Here is a 7,984-nt window from a genome sequence, read left to right as displayed (position 1 = left end):
CCAACACATATTCGATCAGAAGCAATTGAATATGCGACAACGACGGTGGATCGAGACGTTGAACCACTACGATTGTGAACTTTGTTACCACCCTGGCAAGGCAAATGTTGTAGCCGATGCCTTGAGCCGAAAGGAAAGAATGGTACCACTTCGTGTTCGAGCCTTGAACATCACCATTCACATGAATCTCAATAGCCAAATTCGTGTAGCTCAAGAGGAAACTCTCAAGAAGGAGAATATTTCTCAAGAGCACTTGAACATTCTCGTTTCCCGATTTGAGGTCAAGGAGACTGGACTCCGATACTTTGCTGGAAGAATCTGGGTGCCTAGTTATGGGGATTTATGAAGCCTTATTCTAGATGAAGCTCATAAGTCAAGGTATTCGATTCATCCAAGAGCTGGTAAGATGTACCACGACCTCAAGATATATTGGTGGCCAAACCTCAAGAAGGATTTTGCGACTTACGTCGAAAAGTGTTTAACTTGTTCTAAGATCAAAGCCGAACATCAGAGGCCATCCGGATTACTGCAGCAACCCGAAATCCCCTAATAGAAGTGGGAAGGAATAACGATGGACTTCATCAAGAAGCTACCGAAGACGGTAGGCGGTTATGATACCATCTGGGTTATCGTTGACTGTCTTACTAAATCTGCACACTTCCTAGCCATGAAGGAAACTGATACGATGGAGAAACTCGTGCAACTATACATAAAGGAAGTTGTATCTGAACACGGTGTACCCTTATCGATTATTTCAGACCGAGATGCCCGTTTCGATTCTAGATTTTGGCGTTCTTTACAAGAAGCTTTGGGAACGCATTTAGATATGAGTACTGCGTATCACCTGCAAACCAACAGATAGAGTGAACGCACGATTCAAACCCTGGAGGACATGTTGCGTGCTTGTGTAATTGATTTCGGAAAGGCTTGGGAGAAGCATTTTCCTCTAGCTGAATTCTCTTACAACAATAGCTATCACGTGAGCATTAAGGCCACCCCCTTCGAAGCTTTGTATGGCTGCAGATTTCGTTCTCCTATCTGTTGGGCCGAAGTAGGTGAAAAGCAACTCACCGGACCCAAACTCATTCATGAAACAATCGAGAAGATTGTCCAAATTTAAGCGAGGCTCAAGACGGCCCGCGATCGTCAAAAGAGCTATGCCAATCTTAAGCGTAAAGATCGCGAATTCCAAATAGGTGACCGAGTGATGTTGAAAGTCGCACCTTGGAAAGGTGTAATCCGTATCGAAAAACGTAGGAAGCTAAATCCGCGATACATTGGTCCTTTTGAAGTCTTGGAGCGTGTTGGACCCGTTGTTTACCATTTGGATCTTCCGGCTCAGTTGAGTGCTGTTCATCTCACTTTTCACGTGTCGAATCTGAAGAAATGTCTTGCTGAACCAGAACTTGTCATACCGCTTGAGGAGCTTACGATTGATGACAAACTCCACTTCGTGGAAGAACCTGTTGAAATTATAGACCGTGAGGTCAAAACCTTGAAATGCAACAAGATTCCAATAGTCTAAGTTCGTTGGAATGCTAAACGAGGACCTGAGTTTACTTGGGAGTGAGAGGATCACATGATGCAGAAGTATCCTCACCTCTTCACAACTCTACCGTCTACCTCATCTTAAAATTTCGGGACGAAATTTTCATTAACAGGTGGGTAATGTAACGACCCGAATTTTTCGACTTGCTTTTGTGCTTGTTACTTTCTGCTAAACTGCGTATTTGTGCGTACTGAGCTATATTATATTCTGGGATCTTATTTCATGATTAATTACCTTCGTTTATACCATACAACGTGCCATTAAGTACTTAGTTACTTAACTTGATCCCCGAATGCTTTTACGACCGTTAGTGTCATTTGACGTTGAGAACGAGCTATATGTTTTGGTACACGTTTAACTTTTGTCGTAATTGGAATATTACGACTACGAAATACTATTTGTTATTTTCTAATAACAATTACTTGGGCTTTTGGTTGCTTAATTAAACTTAGTAATTTACTTATGCTCACTAGTTAGTCATGTTGGACTTTCTATCTTGTTGGACTCAAGCCCACCCTACTCTAGCTAATGGACTATTTAATTAGCCCAATTTTAATAAGTTTATGACCCATATAAATGTAAGACAAATGCCCATTTATTAGAGGGAACATACTAGCATTTTTGTTAAACATAATCACAATTGTTGTATGGGATCCCAACATAAGCACCAACTTTAGACAACCATTAACCAAAAAGCAAAAGTTTGTCAGCCTTGTCCCCCCCATGGCCGACGGCCAACACCACCTTGCCACCCCATCACCTCCTATAAAAACCATGCTAATTCCTCACATTTCACACTTGATCTCATTCACAAATTACACACACTTACTCTCTTATTCTCTCTCTAGTCTTTCTCACTCTAAAAATTGTAAGTTTCAAGTTTTATACTTCTTCTTTTCTTCTTCTTGTAGTCGACATCATCATCATCATGTGGAGATCAAGATTTTTGTCTTCTTGATCTTGTTATATCTTGTAGATTCAAACTTTGGTTTGAATCCTTCAAGAACATGAAAGATTCAAGCTTTCTAGCTTTGAATTTTCATTTACTTGTTAGATCTAGCTTATGATTTCTTTATTTTATTATAAATATCAAAACTTGTGTTTATGATCTTCATGTAACTTGAAGATCTAGTCTTTTGCTTTAAGGATCTTCAAGAACATTAAAGATCCAAGCTTTCTAGCTTAGGGTTTCATTATTTTGTTAAAGATCTTAGTTTTTAAGCTTATGGTATCATTACTTTTACTAGATCTTAGCTTTCTAGCTTATGGTCTCATTAATCTTGTAAAGATCCAAGCTTTTTAGCTTAGGGTTTTCTTAATACTTGAGATCTAAGTTATTATTGTAGATCTCACTGACTTGGAACCTTTTTGTGATTGTTGTGATGATAAAGTTCAAGTCTTCATCATCACATATGATGAAGATGCATAAACTTGTAGAATGTTAGCTTTATTGGGTTTATGCAATAAAGAGGCAACCTTGATGTTCAAAACTTGTAGAATGTTAGCTTTTACTCTTAGTTGTGTGTTGATGGCTGAAACTTGGTCAAAGTAATTCCAAAACAACAAAGAGTTGTACACTTGAAGCTTACACGCATCAAGGATGAGAACCGTGATGAGCATCAAGCACCAAGAAACCCACTGGAGCATTTGTTTTCTGTTTTTCGGGGTCTGATCCAACTCCTGAACTTCTGGGAAATTGATTTTCAGATAGTTCATATCGAGTAGATGACTTTTCATTTAGGCCATGCCTAAATCTGATATGCGATTTAGGATTTATAGCCTTTGGAAAGTCACTACGCCTTTGTAATGACGTGCTGAAAATTCTGACCTACTCGCACTTAAACCGTCGCCACGGTCAAACGAAGACGAGTTAGGTTCTGAAAATTGGATAGCAGTTAGAGGACTCACATACGGAACCTTGGCTACTGACGAAACGTCTTTTCGTTTTGCATAGAGGTCGTAGAAGCTGTCCGAAGTCAGCCTTTTGTTTCGATCTCTATTTTTGATGATAACTTACTTTATCTTTTACGAATGATGATGACGATGATGATGTTTAGGACTTTACTTACGTACTTTTAAACCTTTTTGGGACAATATACTGACTTAGTAACCTTTAACTTAGGTTGACGACCTTTCGGACCGACTTACTACCTGCATACTTTTCATATCGACTTTTACTGCTTATTCACTGTGAGTTATAGCTTCCCTTTTTACTTTACTATTTTTGGGATTGAGAATACATAGGCTTTTTATGTTTTACATACTAGACACGGGTACTTAAACTTTACGTATGTGTGGGTGATATAACGGCACAAACATTCCCCTTAGCACGGTAACGTTTAATCATTGGTTTTTGAACCGGTGAACGTGAATATTAGATATGGATCCATAGGGTTTGACATCCCCACTCGGGCTAGTAGCGCTAGTATTTAACGGGTGTTTGATACTTCGAGGACATACACACTCACCAAGTGTACTTTTAGGGAGTATTACTATTACGTTAAGATAGTTACCGGGTGCCCACGGATAAGCATATACTTTTCATACTGTTTTGAATATGAAATCTCGTGGTCTACATTACATTACTGAATACAAACTATAGCTCACCAACATTCGTGTTGACTTTTAAGCGTGTATTTCTCAGGTGCTTAGACGTTGTTGCTTCCGCTGTTAGACTTGCTGTCTTGGTGTTTTAGACTTGCTGTTACAGACTCGCTGTGTAAGACTTCCGCTGCATTACTTAGAGATGTCTCAACCATGGAACTTTTATCTTGCATTCACAACTTATGTTATTTGAATAATGGCTGGTAACGACCTTTGTGTCACGTTATCTTTTGTAAAACGTTATCCTTTTTGAATGCAAAACTTGTTTTAAAACAGCATGTAGTATTGTACCGTGTAATGGATATGTTGTTGACGATTCGTACATGATGGTTTTGTACAGGGCGTCACAATGGAAATATTAAATTTGAACTTATGACTAAATAAAAATTTGACCTAATTGATAATTCGTTGACTTAAGACTCTAAATAACCGTATTTGGGTGCCTATGCTTGGAGACTTGAGGGATTTGATCATGACTGAAGCTCACAAATCCAGATTGATAGTACATCTAGGAAGTAATAAGATGCATCATGATTTGAAATCAGTGTATTGGTGGCCGACTATGAAAACAGACATCGCTCGTTTTGTTGAAAAGTGTCATATTTGCGCGCAAGTGAAGGCAGAACACCAGAATCCTTATGGTTCGTTGCGTCAGTTACAGATTTCAGAGTGGAAATGGGAGCATATCACGATGGATTTTGTGACAATACCTAGAACTCAGAGAAAACACGATATGATTTGGGTAATAGTTGATCGTTTGACCAAGAGTGCTCATTTTCTTGCTACTCGTGAGAAAGCGTCATTAAGTGAACTTGCCGATTTATATGTGAAAGAGATAGTTAGTCGTCATGGTGTGCCATTATCGATGGTGTCAGATAGAGATTCTAGATTTATCTCTAACTTCTGGAACAGTCTACAATAGAATCTAGGTACACGTGTGAATCTGAGTACAGCTTATCATTCTCAGAAAGATGGTTAGAGTGAATGAACGATACAGACGCTAGAGGATATGATGAGAGCATGTGTATTAGAATATGGTGGTTCGTGGGATACACCTGTAGAGACCCGTCCTAATCTATCTGGACGAAGTCATCAACATTTGGTCCCATTGTGAGGTACCGTCCTAAATATGCCATGAGCGACTCCATGTAATATCTTTAAAATGAGCAAATGCACAGCGGAAGATTTCTTTCATACCTGAGAATAAACATGCTTTAAAGTGTCAACCAAAAGGTTGGTGAGTTCATAGGTTTATCATAATAATCATTTCAATATTTTAATAGACCACAAGATTTCAGATATTTAATTGTACACGTAACCCGAGTACAAAAATAATACGCGTAACCCGCGAATTAAAAATCATTCATATGGTGAACACCTGGTAACCGACATTAACAAAACGCGTCTAGAATATCCCCATCATTCCGGGACTCTCATCGGACATGATAAAATCGAAGTACTGAAGCATCTGTAACCCGGATGGGGTTTGTTAGGCTCAATAGATCTATCTTTAGGATTCGCGTCAATTAGGGTTTCTGTTCCCTAATTCTTAGATTACCATACTAGAAAGGGTGATATTCGATTCGATAATCCAACCATAGAATGTAGTTTCGATTACTTGTGTCTATTTCGTAAAACATTTATAAAAGCAGCGCATGTATTCTCAGTCCCAAAAATATATATTGCAAAAACATTTAAAAATGGAACAAATGAAACTCACAATACGATATTTTGTAGTAAAAATATGCATATGACAATACTGAACAATGCAAGGTTAGCCTCGGATTCATGAACCTATATCAATTATATATATTAAAACATATAATCGTAATCGAACAAGTTTAGATATTATTATTAATTGTTATTTCAGTAACTCGTATGTTTCATTGGTAACTATATTAACTATATTTATTTTATATACTTTAGATAAATAGTTAGATTTTATTATGAAAATATTAATGTTGTTATGTGATATGTTTAAAAATATATTCTTATATAGCTATTTATTTGGTAAAATAATATCAATAGTAATAAATAAAAATTTGTATCTTTTTATGATAATGATAATAATACTAAAAGTAATTCGATTTAGTAATGATACTGCTATTAATAGTTTTGATAATACTACTAGTAATAAATGTAATGTTAGTAATAATAATAATTTTAATGAAAAGATAATAATGATAAGATAAAAATGTTAGTTTTCATAAAAATAATAATTTAAATAATAATGGTACTTTTAATAAAAATGATGATTCTAATAGAAATTTTAATGGTCATATTAATAATAATACTATATATTTTAATAATAATAATAATGATAATAATATTAATTATACTAATAATCTTATTTCTAATATTGGTAATAATAGTAATTACTTAATAACAATCAATAAATAATAATAATAATAATAATAATAATAATAATAATAATAATAATAATAATAATAATAATAATAATAATAATAATAATAATAATAATAATAATAATAATAATAATAATAATAATAATAATAATAATAACAATTAAAGAAAATAATAATGAAATAATAATAATAAGAGTTTTTGTAATAACTACCTCAAAGGAGTAGCCCTTAAAAAAATGCCCAAGTCAGGGTTTGAACCCGCGACGTCCCGCTAACCCGATAACATCATTAACCACTACTCCAATTGTGTTTTCCTGATTTTATCCCTAATCTATATATAACTACACCGTCTTAACTGTTTCTTTTTCTTCTTCATATATAAATTAATCAAAGCAACAACAAACATAATCATTCATCTTCATCGTCTTTCGGTTATCATCATGATCATTCTATCATCTCTTGAAACAACCCAACCCGTACTCCGTACGATAAATTTTTTTTTTTATAATACACATTTACGCGCCAATTAAATATGTAGACCAAATCACAAGTTCCATTAAACCATACAACCATTACCAATGTTTACAAAAGGCACAATGGCCGTTAATTAAGTTAATACAAGTTTGACCGAATACAATGGTAGTTTATTAACCAAACGACCCGACGAGCATGGTTTGGGACTAAACTACCCAAAAGGTGGCCAACTTCCAAAAGCTCCTACAAGCACATCATCAAGGGCATCTAGTGCCCGACAATCCCCTTCCCTTTATCCTCACCTGCAACTAAAAGATAAACAACGAGAGGGGTAAGCTAACGCTTAGTGAATGCAATAATTATACATGATCATATATAACCTATTTACTTCCATACACTTACACAATACCACATACGAGCTAGCAATTCAACAAACATGCAATCCATCATGCATAAACTACTATCCACGTTCCACATTACGCTAGCAACAATAATAGCATATAGTTCACAATATAATATGCTAAGTACAATTCGCACAACCATGGTTAACCAAGTATACAAGAGAACGGTACATGTAATTCCGTTGGAGTTCATAACATCCACTAATGTTACTTATACAGCGCGTAATCACTAGTCCCCCGGGTGATGTCTTAAACACCGCGACTAACTCACCCTTACAACAATGTGGCGTCTTAAACACCGCGACGAATCCACACTTCATTCAATACAATGAGTGGTGTCTTGAACACCGCGACACTTCCACTCTCACGACATTGTGGTGTCTTAAACACCGCGACAATCCCACAAGTCAATTACACAAGGAGTAGTGTCTTAAGCACCGCGACAATACTACTCGTTACCTAGAATGTGGTGTCTTGAACACCGCGACACTTCCACATTCATACCACACAAATAAATACATTATATACGTTCACGCATAATTATTCCACTCACCTTGACGCAAGGATGATGAATAATCGCTTCCAAATTT

The sequence above is a fragment of the Rutidosis leptorrhynchoides genome, chromosome 4, assembly GCF_046630445.1.
Source record: "Rutidosis leptorrhynchoides isolate AG116_Rl617_1_P2 chromosome 4, CSIRO_AGI_Rlap_v1, whole genome shotgun sequence".
Classification (NCBI taxonomy): Eukaryota; Viridiplantae; Streptophyta; class Magnoliopsida; order Asterales; family Asteraceae; genus Rutidosis; species Rutidosis leptorrhynchoides.
Note: the sequence above shows the minus strand (reverse complement) of the source record.